General features: G+C 46.8%; 1 pseudogene; it reads left to right on the top strand.

Annotated features, from left to right (window-relative positions):
- The first annotated feature begins 3589 nt into the window (after positions 1 to 3589).
- On the top strand, positions 3590 to 6298 carry LOC123158777 (receptor-like protein 46; annotated as a pseudogene).
- The last annotated feature ends 17747 nt before the right edge of the window (positions 6299 to 24045 follow it).

Raw genomic sequence — 24045 nt, 5'->3', positions numbered from 1 at the left:
GTCTTCGGCCATTAGGAGACCGAAGAGCCTACTTCGGCCTAGTGCTGACCGAAAAGTTGGTTTTTGGCCTAAAAGAGGTCGACGGGGTCATAGTTTTGCAAGTAACATTTTAGGTCATATAGTTTTCGAATTCGCTATAAAAAAGATCATAGTTTCAAAAAAAACTGGATTTGTCAAGCAATGCTTTCGCTGGGGAAGTTCCAACCTCAACTTTCTACAACTCTACACTAAGATTACTGCACTTGTCAGACAACAACTTCACAGGTTGCTTCCCAGCGGTGTTGAAGAAGTTCAAAAGCCTTGTTGTTTTAGATTTGGGGAACAATAAGATTTCTGGTGTAATTCCTCCTTGGATAGGGGAAAGCAATCCTTCATTAAGGATTCTAAGCCTGCGAACAAACATGTTCTACGGAAGTATTCCCTGACAGCTATCACGACTCCCCCATCTCCAACTCCTTGATCTTGCAGAAGATAATTTTGTAGGTCCTATACCAGAAAGTTTCGTCAACTTCTCCTTGATGAGACAGACATTTGTGATGCAACCGGTTCCGGTTGTAACACTCGACATAATTGTACTTACCACCTATAGATATTTTTACAATGGAAGCATGGACATAATTTGGAAGGGGCAGGAGTACACGTTCGAGGGAAGGCATGCATTTGTGACATGTATTGATCTCTCTGGTAGTTCTCTATCTGGAGAGATCCCTTCAGAGCTGACAAGTCTCAGAGGCATGCGGTTACTAAATATTTCAAGAAATAATCTGTCTCGTAGTATCCCCAAGGACATTGGCAACCTAAAGTTGTTGGAGTCTCTTGGCTTCTCTTGGAACAAACTATCAGGTCATATTACTCCTAGTGTCTCAAACATGATGTCCCTCACCAATCTCAATCTCTCCAACAACCTTCTGTCTGGAGAGATACCTACTGGCAGTCAGCTCCAAACACTTGAGGACCCATCGATCTACGGCAATAATCTAGGACTTTGTGGCCCTCCGTGCACAAATAATTCAAGTGGTACAACACCAGTTGATGGCGACCATGAACATGAAACGTTGTAGTTGTACGGTGGTTGCTGGACTTGTCTTTGGTTTCTGGGTATGGTTTGGAGCATTGTTCTTCTGCAAGATATGGTGGTTTGCGTTCTTCAGTTGCGTCGATGCCATGCAACAGAATGTTGTGCACGAGAGGAAGCGTGCCTGATTCTATTTGTGAGCCTCATCTACTTCCCACTATATAAGCTACAACTCTTTGTTTTCTTTCACCAATAACCTGCAAGTATATGTGCTTGCAATGCGCAAGATTGGCTTGTACATAGTTGTATGATGTGACCAAATTGTATTAGTTTTTATTCTCTGATTTTTTGTGCTTTCCTGCAGTACCATTCCATAGGAATTTTGGGCTCAATGTAGCAAATTGTTGTGTTTTTCTTCATTATTCACGCGAACCAGAAAAGGCCCTTAAGCACAAAGTACATGGAAATGTCAAGATTGACTGTTCTGAATATCTCAATAGAAGAAGAACCGAATTCTAATGACAATTGCACATTTCTAAGAAAATACCTGTGGAAAGGATTAAGATTGTACTTAAAGTGGAGATGCGGGTGTTAGATCACCTCAACAAAACATAATATTTTGTGGATGAATATGACAAAAATCAAACTGACAGTTTACTGCCTCTGTAAAAAAAAGGTTAACCTTGACCGTGGTGACCATCTCGAATCCTTACAAGCCAAGCAGGGGACGTACGGGAGAAAGAGAGAAGCGAGTTGGGGCACTTATGCTGAAAGCCTGAAACGATCTGCCAGTAGCATATGTAGTGCATAATAACCACCTGTTGTCGACGATCGTTGCAGACCAAACTACTACAAGGAACGCCTGGCAGGGGGAGGCATAACAGATCAGCTTTGTCGATGTAAGGTCCCACGGAGTCAGACTCGAGGCGGCAGATGAAACTCGCTGAGGAAGAGGTCGATCTTAGTCTAGCTCAGCCAGCCAAGAAGTTCCGCTGAAAATCGAACACTGTCATTCGTCATAGCACCCAAACTCGAAAGGTTTTAGCACTTGACGTGCAGTACAGAGCTAGCCGAGAACTCGGGATAGGTTAGCTGATGATAACTTGGTTAGTTTGTTGTTGATAAACCTTGGTGGATTGTTTTGTTGGATCTGCCTTGTATCAGTTGTATGTACGGTTAATTGGTTTCTCAACTCTGTAACTGCTTACCTTTACGATCGTAGACTGGAGCCATTCAGCTTCACAGTCACAGAACAGAGGCTGGCATAGTGGCATGGGCTTTCCTGTCAGAGAAAGGTATGGCTTGCTCAAGCTGACTCAGCCAGTGGCCGCGCTAGGAGATTGGTGCACAATATTAAATGGCTTTTGACACATTCGCTAAAAAACGCTTAAAATCTGACGTCTGCTCATTAGGATTATTACAACAAGCGTAGCCATGAACTCTGTATTTCATAGGGCATTTTGAAATGGCGCAAGACAATGGCAATACGTATGGAAAATGTGGGGAAATTTTAGATCTTGTGGCCACAAGGACGCACATTCTTGTGGTCCAGACTTTTCAATCCTAGACTAGGCATGGACTGAGTATGCGTCGACGACGAGATTTGGTTTGGAAACAAGAACAAGACCACGTCCTCAAAGACCTCGGGTCGGACGCAGAGACGTGCACAGCAGGCCACCACGCGCACCAGATGTTGCTGCCCCGGACCAACCATGGGAGGAACCGCCCCCGCCTCCACCATCCCCATATCCAGCAGGCTTCGCCGACGGATCCTTCAGTCATGACGATGCGGGAGAGGAGGGGAGGAGCCTCAACCGGCGGTGGTGACTAGGGTTGCTGCCACGTCACCCTCCTGCACCATGTTTGTTGTATACTTTCGTAGTTCAATTTTTTTTTTCGAATAGGAGGTCGTATCCCAGGCCTCTGCATCGAGTGATGCACACGACACAATTATATTATTAGCTTATTCACTGGGCATTACAAAATGTGGCACAACACAAAAAGGAAAATCAGAAAACCATGATACGACTCACGAAATCATGATTCTAGTGCTAGCATGCCACTCAAATCATAGTTCAATATGTCACGTGTATGTCTATTTCCAGCCCACCTCTCGCCCGTTATAACCTATAGGTACCATAGGTTTCCTATGCCAGTGAGCAAGTTCATGAATTTTTGTTTGAGCGACATCTAATTCCGGACGGAGGAAGTATTTGCGTAATCAGACGATAACTTGGCCACATGGGCGAACATTAATTTGGTCCAGACTTTTCAACTCTAGGCATAGACTGAATATTTGATTCCTAAAGAGACGTGTAGCTGGTTTGGGTGGTGTACATTTGCACTAGTGTTAACGGACAGCCACGGCCAAACACATGGTCATCAGTCATGAGTCATGACCTTATGACCGAGTACACTACTGACTAGTATTCCCTTTCCTGTGAGGTTGAGAATTAAGATGGGCAAGATATTATTCGCGTTTTCTACACCAATCTCTTTTATCTATGTGAACTCTAGCTACTTGTAAACTAAGGAAATGCTCTGCAGCTTGCCACTTTCTTACCCAACACTTCAATGGCGCCCCTGAAGAAACTCTTTCGTATCTCGCTTCTCTTGCTAGTATGCGCAGCCAAGGCGACCAACCCGGAAGCGGAAGCACTTGTCCGATGGAAGTCCACTTTGGTTGGCGCCAACTCCCTGTCCTCATGGTCGACTGAGAATTCCACCTGCTCTTGGTTTGGTGTCTCCTGTGACGCTGCCGGGCATGTTACGGAGCTCAGCCTTCCCAGCGCTGGACTCAACGATACGCACGATTACTTGTATTCAGCAGCGTTCTTGAACCTCACCAAGATCAAACTCAACAACAACAATCTTGTCGGCGCCATCCCAGCAAACATATCCAAGTTGCTTATGCTCACCTATCTGGACTTGAGCAGCAACAATCTTGCTGGTGCCATCCCCTACCAACTCAGAAACCTACAAATGATTGTCAAGTTTAATCTGGGAAATAACCACTTGGCTAACCTGGAAAACAACAAGTTCTCACCTATGTCCAGTTTGAAGATGTTGTCGCTAGCTAATAATGATCTCAGTGGCACCTTCCCACAATTTATCCTCAACTGCACCAATTTGAACATGAGATCCCTCGATTTATCGGGCAACGCCTTCTCAGGGCCATTACCAGATTTATTACCAGAGATGGTCCCAAGGTTGAGGTATCTAAATCTGTCCATTAATGGTTTCTATGGATCCATACCTCGCTCATTCTCAAGGCTCCAAAACCTCGAGGCACTATATCTCGGGAGAAATAATCTGACAGGAGGAATCCCACCCGAGCTGGGGATGATATCTGGGTTGCGAAACCTTTCACTGAGCAGGAACCCACTTGGTGGGTCGATCCCAACCTCACTGGGGCAGCTTCAGTTGGTACAGGTGCTCCAACTCAGAAACACTAGTTTGGTTTCTACTCTTCCACCTGAGCTAGGGAACCTTACTAGTCTTAAGCGTCTCGAGCTCCAGCAGAATCAGTTACATGGAAGTTTGCCACCATGTTTTGCCAGGATAAAAACATTGGTGTTTTTTACATTGGCTGGAAATAATATTAATGGTACCATCCCGACTGAGATGTTCACAAATGGGACCAAACTCGAGTATTTTGATGTATCCAGAAACTTGTTTACTGGAAGCAGCCTATCGCGTATCAGCAAGTGGAAGGATCTCGAAGTTCTTGATGTATCCAGAAACTTGTTAACTGGAAGCATCCCATCGGATATCAGCAAGTGCAAGGAGCTCATCTATTTTGATGTATCAGACAACTTGCTAACTGGAAGCATCCCAGTGGGGATAGGGAAAATGCGAAACTTGCAAGCATTGTTTTTGTCCAAAAATCACCTTACTGGAAATATGCCATCAGATATTGGTAATGCAACATCTTTGCAATTCCTTGATGTCAACTCCAACCATCTAAAGGGTGAGCTTCCTAAAACTATCTCCTTGCTGGTAAATCTTGTTGCTCTCACCTTGTCTGGCAACAAGTTTATGGGTACCATTCCTAATCACGACAGCAAGCAGTTGTCAGTTGTCAAGGTTGCCAACAACACAGACAATAGTAGCTTCTCGGGAGAATCACGGTCTGCCATTTGTGGATTAACACTTCTGCAGCTATTGGATCTATCAAACAATGAGCTGTTTGGAGATTTTCCTGCTTGCTTGTGGAATTTAAAAGATTTACATACCTTGGATTTGTCAGGCAATGCTTTTGCTGGGAAAGTTCCAACCTCAACTTTCTATAACTCTTCACTAAGGTCATTGCACTTGTCAAGCAACAACTTCGCAGGTTGCTTTCCAGCGGTATTGAAGAACTTAAAAAGCCTTGTTGTTTTGGATCTCGGGAACAATAAAATTTCTGGTGTAATCCCTCCGTGGATAGGGGAAAGCAATCTTTCTTTGAGGATTCTCAGCCTGCGAACAAACAAGTTCTTCGGAAGTATTCCTTGGCAGCTATCACAACTCCCACATCTCCAATTGCTTGATCTTGCTGAAAATAATTTTGTAGGTTCCATACCAGAAAGTTTGGTCAACTTCTCCTTGATGAGACAGACATTTGTGATGCAACCGTTTGTAACAATTGACATACCTCATTGGTATTTTTACAATGGCAGCATGGACATAATTTGGAAGGGACAGGAGTACATCTTTGAGGGAAGACATGAATTTGTGACTGGTATTGATCTATCTGGTAATTCTCTATCTGGTGAGATCCCTTCAGAGTTGACTAGTCTCAGAGGCATGCAATTACTAAATATGTCAAGAAATAATCTGTCTGGTAGTATCCCCAAGGATATTGGTAATCTAAAGTTATTAGAATCCCTTGACCTATCTTGGAACAAACTACCAGGTCCTATTCCTCCTACTTTCTCAAACCTGATGTTCCTCACCACTCTTAATCTCAACAACAACCTTCTGTCTGGAGACATACCTACAGGCAGTCAGCTCCAAACACTCGATGACCCATCGATCTACGGCAATAATCTGGGTCTCTGTGGTCCCCCCTTAAGACCATGCACAAATAATTCGAGTAGTACAACACCGATGGATGGGGCAAAGGAATATCACCATGAACTGGAAACACTCTGGCTGTACTACTCGGTGATTGCTGGAATTGTATTTGGTTTCTGGGTATGGTTTGGAGCATTATTTTTCTGCAAGATCTGGCGGGTTGCTTTCTTCAGTTGTGTCGATGCCATGCAGCAGAATGCTTTGCACAAGATGAAGCGTATCTGACTGTATTTATGATGCTTCGCACTAGATGCACAATTTGGCAGAAGATGCTGCTTTATCTGCATTCCGCTTTGTATAATGTATTTTTCATGACCCTGCAGCTGCAGTTGCAGCTGTTTGTTTTGTTTCACCAATAAGCTGCAAATTTATGTGCCTGTTGTGGGCAGAATTGGCTTGTAGTTGTTGTATGATGTGACCAGTGTTCTACAGGATTGCATTTGGTTTTATTGTCTGAATTTTTGTGCTTTCCTACAGTACAGTTCGACCGGATATTTAGCAAGATGTATAACCTCTTTGATAAATTCTTTGGATTGACATCCACTCAATCTCCATAGTAATTTTTGTGTTTTGTCCGTTGTGCAACCAAACAACAACAATTATTGTATGTTCTGTTTCCACTTGCTGTAGGATTTCAGATGTCAAGATATCCTATTTCTGTTTTTTCATGTTCCAGTGTTTGTTGAATCATGCGACAAAAAAGGCCCTTAAGATTTACTACTGTATGAGAAAAGTCAAGATTGAATGTTTCGAACTCTAATAAGAAAATGTATGTCGCTAAGCAAATACCTCTGGGGAGGATTAAGATTGCATTTAAGTAGAGACGAGAGTATTAAATCAACTCAATTAACAAGTCTTTTATTTGTTGACGAGTATAATAAAAACCAACCACAGGTTTTTGTCTCCTCTCTAAGATAGATTAACCTTGTCAGTGATCACCATTTGATGTCTTTTTTTTCCCCATATGCATCAATTACGATGAAAGACTGAAATGATCTGCCAGTCGCATATGTATGATCGTTGCAGGTACCACCCATGGAAGCTGCCGACCAAGAGAAAGAAAGCCGCCGCCATCATCACAAAATCTGAATATCCTAACCTTTATTGTGTTGTGGGATTGAAAAATTCAATCTTATGTGGATGGTCTGTTTTGATAACATAATAAGTCTACCAAACGGACTATGTAAGTATGTATCTACTCCCTCTGTAAACTAATATAAGAGTGTTTAGATCATTATTTTAGTATTCTAAACGCTTTTATATTAGTTTACGGAGGGAGTACATAGCATAGTTTTCAACCTGCGGGCAAAGGGTGTCCTGTTTCTGCTGTATAGTGAAGCCCTTCCTTCTGCTATCTTCCAATGCATAGTTGCAATCATGATTGTTCAAAGCCTTCTTCTTCTTTTTCTGCATCAGGCATTTTTTCGATAAAGGACGCTTTTATTATCTCAAAATGTAGCATCAAGCGGATACAAAACATTATGAGTAACACCCGGCCTCTGCATAACTAGGATGCATACAGCCCAACACGGAAAGTCTGACAAAATGAATGAAAAAAAACGACAAATCGGCTACAGTAGAGTCCTATAGACCGACACTATGCCTATGTCGCAAGGGATGGTGGACCGATCCGGAGATTATGCTGCCACCCATGTTGGGTAAAAACCACCGTAGCCACCTGCTCCAACCGCGTACACACCGCCTTGAACAACGGTTGGTACTCCACTTGTTGTAGCGTAGACCACGTACGAAGCGAGTGCGTACAACGGAAAATAACCTGCAAAGGAGAAGCATTTTTATCATTGAAAACCAAATCATTTCTACATAGCCAAAGCGACCATAGTAAGGCGTATGCTCCCACCCGTATTAGCGTTTTGAATCTATTTGGAATATCGTCCAACCAGTGACCAAAAATATTGGCGACACTTGTGGGCGGATACAAATTTGACGCTATTTGGATGATTGACCATGTAGTACGTGCAAACTTGCATTGGAAAAAGAGGTGTTTGATTGTCTCTTCATGAGTACAAAAACAACACTTCTTACTCCCTGGCCAGTTGCGTCGCGCGAGGTTGTCTTTGGTTAGGACAACTCCCCTACGAAGATACCACATGAAGATTTTAACTTTTAGTGGAATCTTCGACTTCCAGATTTTCTTATTGTTACTCACCGGTACCTCAGAATGCATGAGTGCACGGTACATAGAGTCTACTATGAATGACCCTGATGTAGTAAGGTTCCAGTGAAACACATCCCGGCCTTGTCTAATAATGGAGGAGTGCCGGACAGAGCAAACAAACAATGGGCACAACAAAGATGAGCGGCGGTTTTATGCAGTGTTGTTTGATTTTTTCTTTAGAAAAGGAGGAGGACCCCCGGCCTCTGCGTTTGGACGATGCATGCGGCCACTTTATTAATTATTCTCACAAGACCTTACAAAGTCATACAACAGTAAGACTAAAGCCACCATCTAAGCAACAACTGTCGCTACATCTATCCAAATGATGAAGGGGCGCTGATAGCCTGGGCTTAACACCAAACAGACATCGCAGCCAGACCTAACATTTAAGACCCGAGGTCCCAACCAGGACGCCTGCCGGGTATGGGCACCCACCAGTCCGGCATGCTCCTCAACCAGGACGCCTGCCGGGTATGAGGCCGCCGTAGCCACTTGCCATCAATCCATCTTCAGAGTTGTACTGTTGTATCAACCTTGCCCGGTCTAGCTGCCGCCGATGCCACCATGACGCCAGACAGCGTCGACCTCCTGCGCGTGTCCATCACCACACATCTGACGCCAAGCCTACACTGTTCCATGCTGCCAAGAGCCGCCGCCATGAATATGTAGAGAGAAACACCGCTCCACCGAAGAAGCCATCCGATGTTCCTCGAGCCCGAGTGCATCTCCAAGAATGCCGCCCCCAAGGGGGTAACAACACGTGAATGCCGCCGTCATCCGACCAACTGATTTAGGGTTTCCCCCGGAGGTATTGGGTGGGTTTGGGATTTGTACCTCGATGATGCCTTCATGAAGGAAACGATGATAAGGGCATCGTCATCACCGGCTCCGGCCAACGACTGAAGACCAAGTTTTCACTCGGATCCGTCCCAAGAAATCCAGCTGACAACCTGTGCACCGTCTCGACCGCCTTCAAAGCCCTAGATCTAGCCGCCTAGATCCGGCGACCAACCGCAACAACAGTTCCACCGTAGGAGCCCTGGCACACCGGCCACTGCCTGAATGCGCCACCACTGGAGCCTGGGAGGAGGACTCCCACTCTGCAACGCCAAACCGCGAGAGCCGCCGAGATGGATCCCGCACACTCATCACCGTCTCTGATCGGAACCAATCCGTGACAAAACCACGAGATCGCCGACCAGATCCACCTCGGATATGGACTGCACCATGCCATGCTGCCGCGGGAAGCCCGAGCTTCACCCGCCGCCGCCGTCTAGGGCCGCCGCCCCAGGATCCTGATCTGGCCAGCCCGGACCTCCACGACACCCTCTTCACGCCACCGCCGCCGGCTCGCCACCAGGCAGCCGCGCCGCCGCCCAAGCCCTCCGCCTAGAACACGCTGTCACGCCACCATGGATCAGATCGCTGCCGCGCCGTCACACGCGTGGAGGTCCCGCCCCACCCCCTCTGACGCGATCCAGGGAGGAGAGCCTCCGCCATCGCCGTCGGCCCCCGGGCTTAGCCCGGCGGCATCCTCCGGCGGCGGCGGAGGGAAGGGGGGAGGTGGTGGTGACCCTGGCGGCTAGGGCTTGAAGAGCTGCCCGAGTCGCCCGAGACGGGGGCGACGAGGGGGCAGCCAGTCCTCCGTGTCTTCGCAGTGTCGTTTGATGACTCCGTAATCCTGTCATGTGATCATTACGATGAGGACAAGGATTGAGGTGATAGAAGATCATGTCCAACAAAGTCTCCTCGCATGACTGATGGAACTTGCAGCAGCAGAGCGTTCATAAAAACAGAATACTATGGTGCCGTCATGTAGACTAAAACTCAGTCCAGAGCAGCTTTCGTCTTGCGAATCGGTGCGGATTTTGGCAGGCATTCCAGCAATGTGGCTGTGTGAGACTCGTGGTTGAAGGTCCATTTGGAGCTCGACCATATGGAGACTCCGCCGCCATTCTCCGAGTCCGCAATGCTTGGCGACCTCCGCCATGGATTTAAACCCATCGAGAAATGAGCCGCCGTTGCTCCTTGTGGCGGGATATAGGCTGTTTGTGTGAGTAGTCAGACACGTGCATGCTGGAGACCGGCCTCTGCAGGAAGCTCTTGATCATCTTGATCGAGTCCGACGGAAGGTGGAATCATCTTGCTTGTCCTTGGTCGCCCGTTTGCTTTTGTCAGTCAGTGCTATGGGTGCTGTCAGGTCGAGGAGACGAGTTTGGTGATATTTTGCTGCCATCATCTAGGGAGCTTCCTTGCAATCCATGGCATCTCCTCTGATGACTCAGGCCGTAATAGCTCTGCAAGCTGCTCATTGCGAGCGACGAGCCGACGACCGCTGCTGACTAGAATTGGACGAATCTAATGAATCCACACAATGTCCCTGTTTGGCCGTAGTAGCTCTGCAAGCTGCTCATATTCTCTTTTGGAACCTTTCAGAAGGTTACGGTCCGGTTTTCATTTACTGTTTTTCTTCTAGCTTGTTCATTATTTTCTTTCCTAAAAATGTTTGGCATTTCAATTTGTTCGCAATTTTCATAAAATGTTGCAAACAAAACTAAAGTGATTGTGTATAAAAAAAAGTTCAAAAACAGTAAAAATAATGTTCACAGTTTCAGAAAACATTCAAATTTTAGAAGAAAAAAACTTCAGATTTCAGAAAGGTCGCATCTATTAACTTTCAAAAAGTTTAAAAATATGACCGCATTTTTCAAAAAAAAATATTAGCTTTTTCGCACTTATAGAAACAAGTGTTTTAAATAGCGGGCTACGGCAAATAGCGGCGGCCCTCCAAATCAGTTATAGCGAGGCTATAGCCCGCTATAGCCCGCTATTTCGCAAGTTTAGCGGGTTATGCCACATAGCGGCAGCACTTGCTCAAACTACTATAGCCGGCTATTTAAAACTTTGATAGAAACCGATTCAAAAAAAAACGCTATGGTTCCGTGTCGCTAAAGTGTCATTCTCTACAAGGCCGGTCTCCTGGGTCGCTACAACGCCTTTTGAACGGACTGACCCAGTTGGGGGTGCCCCATGTGAAACAAGGCGATGTGCGACCCCGGAGAACGGAGCTCCTCCTATCTGCGTGTATAGGAGCTCGTCGGGTCCAGCCGCTCGTTCGCTTGTTTTTTCTTCTTGCTCGACCCAAGGCTGGTTTACTCGTTTCTTCACTCGCCTTTTGCAGCTACTACTCTCTTGTCTCATGAAAAAACTGGTTGCAGGTTTTCCTATTTTGAATAACTTGGTAAAACCAAAAACAATTCATGCGTTTAAAAAATCATGAATTTTAGAAATTCATCATCAAATTTTTTAAAAATTACAAATTAAGACAAAATGCTAGGAATTTGGATAAAATGTTCAAAAAATTGAAACTTGTTCTCAATTTGTTTAAGAAGTTGGAAAATTTTAATATTTTTATGAATTTGAAAAGGTCATGAACTCAAAAAATGTTTATGAAAACAAAAAATGCTCGCAAATTGAAAAAGAGTTCATGGGTTCAGTAATGTTAACGGACTTGAAAAATGTTCAGGATTTTTAAAGAGTAGTTAATTTATGTAAAACAAAAGTTCAAGATTTTTTAAGTTAGTTTTGAAAAATGCTCATTTTTTAAAATCAAAAATGGAAAACGAAAAAAAAGGGGTGTAAAAATGGAACAAAACCAAGTGTGGAAAAAAGGAAAAACGAACAAAACCAAGTAAAAACAGTAGAAACAAAAAAATGGTTCAAAAGCTTCCTAAAACCAGGACTAGAAGCTTCAAAAAACCTGACACGGAACATCATACCAGTTTTTTTTTGGAATCGAACATCATAGGAGTTTCCTAAAAGCAGGTGGAAACAAAAAAAATGTATGTTGCATGGGCTGGCCAATTAACAAATAATACCGGAGGTATGTTTCAAAAAGAAAAATGACATGGGAGGTGCATGTTATTGCAAGACATGCTGAATACAATTGAGCACAAAACAAAACCAAAGTCCGAGCAAGAGATTTCACTAGAGCTATGAACCTAGAATAGAAATTGTAGATAAGTAGTAACCAATAAAACATAAGGCAGGAAATAGGTAAATATATTACACATTGGTACGATTTGTTCCTAGATAGGCCTACTGGGACGAATTTTACAGGTTGCTATAAACATAAGGGTATATACAAAATAATATTTAAAATACTTAACAGGTAAAAATAATCTCATATTCATATTCTACATATTTTTCTAATCAAATTTCGTATATAACATGTTTAAATCGGAGTTACGGTTTAAAAGATATGGATGATTTAAAAAAGCATTTGTTTGACTTAGATATGATCTGCGAATGAATTACCTAACATCAGGGGGTTTTCGAAAAATGTAAAATAACGGTTTGGGTGTGACTTAAATCCGGACTGTGGGTTGATTTCATCAAAACACAGGGACTTTTCTGGAAAATGCCAATGACGGACAACCGAACCTAATCTGCTTTATTATTAGGTAATAAAGATAAAGATTTGCATAATTGGATCAGATGTTTTGGCCATGAGGGCGAACGTTCTGTGGTCAAGACTTTTCTGAAGGGAGGTGCATCAGACTGGCTGTTTTGGGTGGTGTACATTTGCACTTGTGTTAACACACAGCCACAACCACGCACATAGCCATCAGTCGTCACCTTATCACCCAGCACAGACTAGTAGTCACTTCCCTGTGAGGCTGAGAATTGCGATACCCAAGATATTATTCTCGTTTTCCACACCAATCTCTTTCATCTATGTGAACTCTAGCTACTTGTAAACTAAGGAAATGCTCTGCAGCTTGCCAGTTTCTTACCCAACACTTCAATGGCGCCCCTAAAGAAACTCTTCCATATCTCGCTTCTCTTGCTAGTATGCGCAGCCAAGGCGACCAATCTGGAAGCGGAAGCACTTCTCCGATGGAAGTCCACTTTGGTTGGTGCCAACTCGCTGTCCTCATGGTCGACCACGAATTCCACCTGCTCTTGGTTCGGCGTCACCTGTGACGCTGCCGGACATGTTACGGAGCTCAGCCTTCCCAACGCCGGCCTCAACGGTACGCTCGATTACTTGTATTCGGCAGCCCTCCGGAACCTCACCAAGATCAAACTCAACAACAACAATCTTGTTGGCGCCATCCCGGCAAACATATCCATGTTGCTCACCCTCACCTTTCTGGACTTGAGCAGCAACAATCTTGTTGGCTTCATACCTCGCTCATTCTCCAGGCTCCAAAATCTCAAGGCACTGCGGCTCTCGGCAAATAATCTCGCAGGAGGAATCCTAGAGGAGCTGGGGATGATATCTGGGTTGCGGAATCTTGTACTGTACAGCAAGTTAGACGTATTAGGGTTTGGAACAATGCTCGATACCCTTGGTGGGTACGGCTGTCATATATTTATAAGAGGGAACCGTACAAATACGAGTTGTGTTACAGCACGTATATCCAATATATACTTAGTCTAACACCCTCCCTCAATCTTAACTATGTCCTGAAATACTCAGAAGGATAAGATTGCGTCGACATCCTTCAAAAGAAGGCAAGGGCAAAGGTTTAGTGAAGATATCAGCAAGCTGATCCTTAGAAGAAACAAACTTGATCTGAAGAAGCTTCTTTGCAACGCGTTCCCTGACAAAATGATAGTCAACTTCGATGTGCTTCGTTCGGGCATGAAATACCGGATTAGATGAAAGATATGTGGCTCCGATGTTGTCACACCAAAGGACAGGCGACTGAGTGGGAGAAACCTTCAACTCTCGAAGTAATGACTGCACCCATATGATCTCAGTTGTGGCATTAGCAACTGCTTTGTACTCAGCCTCAGTACTACTCTGGGACATTGTAGCTTGCTTGCGAGCTTGCCAGGCGATCAAGTCAGGTCCAAAGAACACAGCGTGTCCCCCCGTGGATCGCCGATCATCAGGACAACCAGCCCAATCGGCATCAGAAAAGGCTGAGACCAGTCCAGAAGATACAGGCCGAAGAGAGAGACCATATGAACCGGTGTGACGAACATAGCACAAGATGCGCTTAACAGCGGACCAGTGAGGTCCACGAGGTGCGTGAAGGTACTGGCACACACGGTTAACCGCAAAAGATATATCTGGTCGAGTAACGAGCAAGTACTGCAGCCCACCAACAATATTGCGATACTCCGTAGCATCCTTAGGAGAGAGCAAGTCACCATCAAGAGCTGTCAGCTTGTCTGTGGCAGACATAGGAGTCGTGGCAATCTTGCACTGCAACATACCAGCACGACGTAGAAGATCCTGAGAGTACTTCCTCTGAGAAAGGACTAGACAACCATCAGAATGAAGCACCTCCAAACCCAGGAAATAATGGAGTCTCCCAAGATCCTTAACAGCAAACTCAGCACCAAGAGAAGACACAAGCCGGTCCGGAGCAATAGCAGATGAACTGACAAGAATGATATCATCAACATAGACCAGAATGTACATAGTCACCTCAAGCCGCTGAAGAATAAACAGAGACGTATCCGCTGTAGAAGGCACAAAACCATGCGCACGAAGAGCAGCTCCAAGACGTGCATGCCATGCACGAGGGGCCTGCTTCAACCCATAGAGAGCCTTGACAAGACGACACAAATGATGTGGCTGATCAGGATCAACAAACCCTGGCGGCTGACGCATATAGACCTCTTCTTCCAGAACTCCATGGAGAAAAGCATTCTGAACGTCAAGCTGTCGAAGCGATCATCCTCGAGTAACAGCCAAGGAAAGAAGAACACGAATAGTAGTTGGTTTAATAATAGGACTGAACGTGTCTTCGTAATCAATGCCATACCGTTGTTTGAATCCCTTTGCAACCAGGCGTGCCTTATACCTCTCAATGGAGCCATCAGCATGTTTCTTCACCTTAAATACCCATTTAGAATCAATGATATTGACACCAGATGGAGGTGCACTACTAGAAAAAGGGCTATAGATGGGATTGACACTAATGACGCACCAGACAAGCGGTGCGCGCCATTAGAGTTGAAACTACTAATGGCGCACCTGGCCCAAGGTGCGCCATTAGTATCAAAAAAAAATTGAACTAGTGCGCCTGTCCAAATATACTAATGGCGCATCCACACTCAGTGCACCATACTAGTTGTAACTAGTAATGGCGCACCTGTCGAAAAGTGCGCCACTAATGTTGTTTTTTTTATTATATTTTTTATTCCTTTTTTTGCAAAACTACTAATGGCGCACTATTCCACCGTGCGCCATTAGTATGTTTTTTTTTTGCAAAACTACTAATGGCGCACCACCAGAAGGTGCGCCATTAGTAACCTGAATTACCAATGGTGCATTTAGAGTTGGTGCGCCATTAGTAAGTGGGCAGCAACAAGATATTTTGGACAGCCTCTCCTACCCACACTCACTTTCTCCCCACTTCATTCTCTCCACCTCCTCCTTGTCTCGGGTGCCTCCTCTTTTTCACCTCATTTCCACCATAGATTCATTCAAATTAAGTGGTTAAATTACCTTGTTTTGATAGGTAAGTAAGGGGGGAAGCTATATTTATGTTGTTCTCCCTACAACAATGTGCACATGCACTTTTTATGGCCTAACTAGATCTATGTATGTTCGTGGTGTTGCATATGTTTGTGGTGTTGCATATGTGTTTGTGTTTGGAGGTGTACCGGTATTTGAAATGCGATAGTTGCCAATATTTTGCCAGAATGTTGATTCATTTCCGTTTCGGCGAGAATTTTGGCATTAAGCATTCTTTTTTGTCCTATTTTTAGGGAAAGTCATGCCAAAAATTTTCTTGGTTCTAAAATATCGTTTTGCTCTACCCCGCAGGCGGCCATGGTCCGCACGATGACCGAAGGCATCGTGAATAGGTTTTTGAGGTCCGCGAAGGCCGAGATGCTTCAAAAGAACGAGACGGAGATAAGATGTCCGTGTCGAAGATGCAAGCTGAAGAGCCTTATTGCGGACCCAGATTCCGGGCAGGTGTGGGACCACCTGCTCTTGCGTGGTTTCATGGATGGCTATCGGTGGCAAGGTGATGAAGATGACTACAAAGTCGTCCATGGGGGCCGGGCAAGAAATGAGGAAGGGCAGCAAGACAACCACCGCGGCTCGGGCGGGCGAGAAGACAAAGAATCCCCAGGAGATGATCACGACGGTGATGCTGTACACAATCATCATGTAGAAGATGCAGGACATGATGATGAGGAAGATGCCGGAGCAGACGACGGGCATGATCATGAAGATGATGATGCCGGAGGAGAAGACGACGCTGGACCATCGATGGGCTAGGTGCAGGACCCTCATATTCAAGAGTTGCTTCTCAAGCAGACGGATAACGCAAGAGCTGCCGCCCGAGAGAAAGCCAAGATGGATCAACTTGAGTTAGACGCGGTTACTCCATTGTATGAAGGATGCAGGCCCGAGGATACCCGCCTGAAAGTAACGCTCATGGCTCTGGAGATGAAGGTAAAACACAAAATGACCGACGCATGCTTCGACGAGAACATGTCATTCTGGCACGAACGTCTTACCAAGGGGAACAAGTGCCCGACCAGTTTGGAGGAGGCGAAGAAAATCGTGTGTCCTCTGGATTTACCGCGCGTGAAATACCATGTGTGCATGAACAATTGCATCATTTATCGGGACGAGCACGCGGAGTCTACCATATGTCCGGTGTGCGGCGTCACTCGATACAAGAAGAGGAAGAAAGCTCCTCGAAAAGTGGTGTGGTACTTTCCGATCACTCCTCGTCTGCAGCGGTATTTCGTGGACCCTAAGGTAGCAAAGCTCCTGCGTTGGCACGCGGATAGGGAGGAGAAGAAGCGAGAAGATGACGCAAATGATCCGGAGATAGATAAAAAAGACAAGATGCTGAGTCACCCTAAGGATGCGAGCCAGTGGCAAGCGTTGAACTTCGAAGACCTAGAATTTGGGAACGATCCAAGGAACATCATGCTGGGCGCGAGCACCGATGGAGTCAATCCGTTTGGCAGCCAGAGAAGCACACATAGCACCTGGCCTGTGTTTGTGTGGATGTACAACCTTCCCCCCTGGTTGTGCATGAAGAGGAAGTACATTCACATGAGTATGCTAATTGAAGGATCGAAACAACCAGGGAACGACATCAATCTGTATCTGGGGCTGCTGAAAGAGGAGCTTGACACGCTGTGGAAAACGCCAGGCAATACGTGGGACGCCGCAGAGAAAGAATATTTCCCTATGAGAGCCGCACTGCTGACGACGGTGCACGACTATCTCGGTTACGGATATCTCGCGGGGTAGGTAGTCCACGGATTTTCTGGATGCATAAGGTGCATGGATGACACAACGTATCGCCAGCTAGATAGAGATCCCGGGTCTTCGAAAACCGTGTTCATGGGACAACGAAGGTGGCTTCGCGACGATGACCCGTGGAGGAAATGCAAGGATCTTTTCGATGGTGAAACCGAACCCCGAAAACGCCCGTGTACGAGGAGCGGCGAGGAAATAGACAAGCTGTTGAAAAATTGGAAAGACTGCCCACTGCCGGGAAAGAAGCAAAAGGCGCCAGAGCCGGAAAAGAAGCGAAAGGCGCCAGAGCCGCTGCTGAAGGTATGGAAAACGAGGTCTGTTTTCTGGGACTTGCCGTACTGGAAGATCCACCGTGTGCCTCACAGCCTTGATGTCATGCATATCACGAAGAACGTGTGCGAGAGTCTGCTTGGTACCCTGCTCAACATGCCAGAGAGGACCAAAGATGGGCCGAAAGCAAGGGCGGACTTGAAATCAATAGGCATCAGGCAGGAGCTTCACGCTAATGATGATGATGATGATGATGATGATGATGATGATGATGATGATGATGATGATGAGGCGAAGCAGGACACAGTAAGTCGTCGCAAAGGCAAAAAGGCCAAGAAGACCGGAAATAACTACCCTCCCGCGTGCTTCACTCTAAGTCAGGAGGAGATCGAGCAGTTTTTCACCTGCCTCCTAGGAGTAAAACTTCCTTACGGTTACGCGGGGAAGATAAGCAGATACCTAGACCCAGCGAAGCAGAAGTTCAGTGGGATGAAGTCTCACGACTGTGACGTGCTGATGACGCAGATACTTCCAGTTGCAATCCGTGGGATCATGGACGCGCACGTCCGTGAAACGCTATTTGGCCTATGCAACTTTTTCGACGTCATCTCTCGGAAGTCGATTGGCGTGAGGCAACTCAGAAGGCTACAGGAAGAGATTGTGGTGATACTATGCGAGCTTGAGATGTACTTCCCGTCCGCATTCTTCGACGTTATGGTGCATCTGCTGGTCCATATAGTGGAGGATATCATCCAACTCAGGCCGACGTTCCTGCACAGCATGATGCCGTTCGAAAGGATGAACGGTGTCATCAAAGGATACGTTCGCAACATGTCATGTCCAGAGGGAAGTATAGCCAGGGGCTTTCTGACCGAAGAGTGCATCTCCTACTGCACGAATTATCTAGGCATCGAGAACCCCGTTGGTCTGCCCGTCAACAGGCACCTCGGCAGGCACGCTGGATGGGGTCACCGTGAGGGTCGCCGCGAAATGCATGTCGACTTAGAGGGTCGACTCGCCGACTTTGAAAGAGCAAACCTAGTCGCGCTACAACACATAGACGTGGTCGATCCTTGGGTGGTAGAGCACAAAACCTTTATTAAGAAGACGTACAATGACCGAGGCCAACAGAGGACGGACAGAGATATAATCAAAGAGCACAACTCATGTTTCACGCGTTGGTTCAAGCAGAAGCTTCTGTCGTACCCTTTACATGAGGATTCTTCCGCGGAAGAACAACTCATATTCGCCTTGTCACAGGGCGCCGAGCCCAACCTGATGACCTATGAGGCGTACGATATCAACGGCTACACATTCTACACCGAGGCCAAGGACATGAAGAGCGATGGTTATCAGAACTCCGGGGTAACGATGGAATCCTACACCGATAATGACAAAGACAGATACTACGGAAGGATCGAGGAGATCTGGGAGCTGAGCTATGCTGGAGAGAAGGTCCCGATGTTCCGTGTCAGATGGGCGAAGAGCGTCCTAAAAGAAGACCGGTATTTCACCACCATGGTTATACCCGAAGCCAAATCCAAGACCGCGGGCGCAAACGTCACTGCGGAAAATGAGCCATGGGTACTGGCTTCCCAAGTTGACCAATGCTTCTTCATTACCGACCCGTCAAAGCCCAGTCGTGTTGTCGTGAGGAGAGGCAAAAGGAAGATCATCGGAATGGATGGAGTAGCCAATGAGCAAGACTTCGACAAGTACGGCGACCCGAGGATCGAACATGACGACGATGATGAAGTAGCAGCATACACCACAAGAAGAAGCAGGACCACCCTACCTAAAGGACGTCCGTTCCACAGAAGAACTCCATTTGCGAAAAAGAAGGGCAAGAAGATTGTGAACAAATAGCTAGCTAAGATCGATTGTATTTAAATCGTAGCCTTCATTTCTCGATTGTATTTCATGGGCACTTTTTGAACTATCATGAATATTTTTAAATTTCATGGACACTCGATCTCGATCCCCCTCCATCTCGATCGCTATCCCACCTCGCTAGATATTGCCCCCCTCGTCGCCGAGCACCCCCCGGTCCACCGGCCGCCGCCGCCTACCCCCCGCACCCTCGATTCCCCTACTCAACCGCCACCGCCGACCCCCCGCACCCCTCCCCTACTCAACCGCCGCCGCCGACCCCCCGCACCCCCCGCACCCTCCCCCGCTCCACCGGCATTACTGTTTGATGATATTTTTAAAAAATTGTTATTGTCTTAAAAAAAATATTACTGTTATGATTTAAACAAGTTTGAACATATTTAAACACAAATAAGTATCAAATAGCATTTTAAATGCATAAAAAATTGTGCAGCCTGGGAATCGAACCCAGGACCTCCTGGTGTGAGAACTGGCTACTGACTAGTCGTGCTAGTAGAGGGAACTTGATGTGGATCAGGTCAGGTGGAAGATAACCTGTTGGCTCGAGCAGAAATCAAAAAAAAATACTAATGGCGCATCAGGGTGTGGTGCGCCATTAGTACGGATGTACTTATGGCGCACCGAGGGGTGGTGCGCCATTAGTATTGTGCCGCCCCCATCCATATTTCCTCCCCGGCCCAAACCTATCCCCTCTCTCTCCCTCGCCCTCGCCCTCGATCCCCTTCCCCTCTCCTCTCCCGACGCCGCTGCCCCGCCGCCTCGACGCCGCCCCGACGCCGCCGCCTCGACGCCTCGACGCCGCCTCGACGCCCCGACGCCGCCTCGACGCCTCGACGCCGCCCCGACGCCGCCTCGACGCCTCGACGCCTCGACGCCACTGCCCCGCCACTCCGCCGCCGCCGGCGCGCCCCCGCGCTCCGTCTCAGGTTCCTCCCCACCACCTCCTCCCCCCGGTGTAGCAGTCACTAGATTTGATCCGCGCGGTGTTGCGTTCCTTCGATCAGAGACGATTCGGTGAGGCATGTGATGCGATTCTGCTGCCTAGTGGTTAGTCCCCTAGTTTCATTAGGTGTTACAATCAGTGATTCCCACCAGTGTGCTGAGCTGATGGTGTCATCCTGCCCAGCTGATTGATTGATCACCTGTGGACCCTGTTGTCTGTGAACTGAGAATTGTTGGTGTAGGTTGGTTAAATTGTTTACAGGCGCATGCGATCTGGAGTGCTTAGGAACAGTACCCTGTCCATCATTTTTTTCGCTGATTGTTACAGGGGCTAACATGCAATTTTCCCTTTGACTGCTCTATCATCATAACATGTATGGCATTGTATTTTGCGTGTGCGGAGGGAAATATGATGAGGGTCACACGACTGACGGTATGGTTCTGTTGGTGTGGTAATTGATTTCCTTGTTTGGTTTGTTAGCTCGAGCAGTGTATCAGTGCTGAGCTGCTGTTGTTATCTGACTGGTTGGTGCATTATGAGCCACCGTGTTGTGTATGGCCTGCCTGAGAAGTGGTGAGGTAGTAAGTTGTTCAGGCTTGGCCATTTCCCATTTCCATTTGTTGTAGATGGATAGAGTTACACTTTTGTTACATTGCGTTATCTTTCTGTAGAGTAGTAATGCTCCACTTCCACATATTTTTAGTTATCTTCCAGTGGTATTTCAAATTGAAGCCCTGAGCAGCAGCACCTCTTGTGTTGTTCACTATCACATAGTTGCAGTTTGGCAAACACAGCTAGTAAATACTCTACTGTTTTCAAGTGCTTGTTGGAATATGTGTGTGAAATTATTTTGTGGAAAAAAATCTTGAAATTATAGCATGTGCCATTTCCCCTTATGTATTGCATTGAAATGTGTAGCATGGACCTGAAAAGCAAAAGCAAAAGCTAATTAACTGCTGGGTAATAGCACTGGTACTAGGTAGCTAAAATATGTGTTCTGAAACACTGAGAGCAGAAACACTTACTACATACATATGCTCAAGAAACACTTACTAACCAGAAAAGGTTTTGACTTGAAATGTTAATAGCACAGAGAGCACCACAAGTTAAACACCTCAATCTGTTAGTATTTGTCTGCATTTTCTCACATTCTTCTTGTATCTGATCCAGTATTGTTTGTAGTGGTTTGTCCAAAATGTTGAATGATACTGCTTGGAGATGCATATATTGTTTCACCTCTTCACATGCCAATGTATTTTCCATGTTGTGATGGAGGCCTTTTTTGCCTTGTCCACCCGAGAGGCCCTTGAGTTTGCTGGAATGTCGATTAACTTCCGTTCCAGCAAATTCGGGTACTCCATATGTCCTATTTTCAGCAAAGGTCATGCTGAAATTTTCCGTGAATTTTAGCATGACTTTGCTAAAAATTAGACATATGGGGTACTTGTGACTAATGCATGGGCCGGGGTAGTTGTGACTAATGATGAAAGCTTAGGCTTTTAGGGTGCCTCGGCGTTGAAAAACCCTCAATGATAAAAGCTTAGCTTTTAGGATGCCTCGGTGTCGACAAACCCTAAATGATGAGACCATGATCTTGTTCCTTGACAATAACCAACTTTTTGACCAAACTTTGTTCCTATTTAGAGAGAAACATGGCCAACAACGATGAGGCCGGGGGTTCGGGCGGCAAGGCATTCTGGGAGCTGTCCCAGGAGATGGAGGAACAACCTCACTTGTATGAGGACGCCGCCTTCCCCACCGATCCTGAGACCACTGATGGTACCGCCGAGGATGACCCCACTGATGCCACCACTGATGGTGCCGCCGAGGATGCCACCACTGATGATGGCGGCGCACGCACAGATGGCAGCCAACCGAAGAGGCAACGGAAGGACCGGCGCCCGACCGTGCTCCGCACCCTCAAGGAGGAAGTTACTGAAGTGGACTCCGACGGGAATCCAACGGCGCCCGAATGAATAGTCAATGGGTACTCGCTTCAGCTCGGGTGCATTCTCCGGAGCACCGTCTCGATCAACACCGAGAACCTGAGGCATCCTGACCGAGGGAATTTGCGCAACCTCCTCTTCACGAAGCTGCACGAACGATACAAGTTCCCCGCTGAATTTGAAAACACAAGCCTCAAAGGGAATAAAGTGAACAATGCTGCCCTCACGAAGATGAGCAAGGCCCTGTCTAGTTGGAAAAGCAATGTGAAGAGAATGATCGAGAAAGGTGAGAGTTATGAGAAGATCAAGGAGAAAAATCCTTCGATCACCGAAGATGACTACAACGACTTCAAGATCAATTGCTCGAGCACCGCAAACTCCCAATCAAGTCAGTGGGGGAAAAAATGCGGGAGCTGAACTTAGGGGAACACACACTCGGTCCCGGCGGTTACAGAGTGGCGGAGCCTATATGGGACAAGGAGGAGGCGGACCGTGCCGAGCAAGGCCTACCGCCCCTCTTCGATAAATACGGTGACAAGCAGACCAGGAACTTTGTCAGGGCCCGGTACAAGAAGGACCCGAAAACAAAGGAGCTTACCACGGATCCGAAGACTAAGGCGCTTGAGCTTGTTCTGGTAAGGAATACACTCCCGCGTAATTAGCTCCATATGGTTGCATTCTAATTAATGAAGCCAAATTTCTAAATGGTTCACATTCCTTCCGCAGGCGACTGAAAGCAGTAGCGCGGGGTCGACTAAGAGCAACCCTTGGGACACCACTCTAAATAGGGCGTTGAATGTAATGAAGAACAAGGATAAGCTCAGTAAGCCGACGTCAGCTGGTCGTGTGGCCGGCAAAGGCTTGTCGACAAAATGGTCGTCATACTATAATAGTGATGGGCGAAAGGAGAAAAAGACCAGCTTGGAAAGCCAGGCGTGCGAGGTTCAAGAACTCAAGGCACAGGTGGCGCGGATTCCGGAGATTGTCCAAGAGCAAGTGCAACAACAACTCGGAGCGACGATCACCGCCATTGTGCCTACCTTGATCGAGGGGTTGAGTGTGTTGATTGCGGGCGGCCAACAGGGGCCGCCCCCGATTCCTAGCTTCACGGCCAGCAACTCGCAGAATGCGATGGCGGGGCCATTGGTGTCTCCGGCGAAGGCGGCATTGGTGTCTCGGACACCGGCACGGGAGCTTAATGCACCCGGGTGTACGCCGGCCGGCACCTCTGCAGCAAGCGGCCCCTCCATCAACTGCACGCCCGCCGTTGTCGGTGCCTCGACATTAGCCGAGCTCGACGCCATCATCATGGTAACTAATTAAGCCTCTCTCGGCCGAGGACTTCATCTCCTTGCCTTTGACTGGGCATCCCTGACGTCCTACATGTTTTCGCAGGGCGCCGCCGACGTTCCGTGCACTCTCCTGCACTTCGTGAACAACGAGTTGGTCGATGTCGCCAAGGGCAAAATCGTTCAACCGGGCAACCCC

The sequence above is a fragment of the Triticum aestivum genome, chromosome 7B (assembly GCF_018294505.1).
Source record: "Triticum aestivum cultivar Chinese Spring chromosome 7B, IWGSC CS RefSeq v2.1, whole genome shotgun sequence".
Taxonomy (NCBI): domain Eukaryota; kingdom Viridiplantae; phylum Streptophyta; class Magnoliopsida; order Poales; family Poaceae; genus Triticum; species Triticum aestivum.
This window is presented reverse-complemented; position numbering and strand designations above follow the sequence as displayed.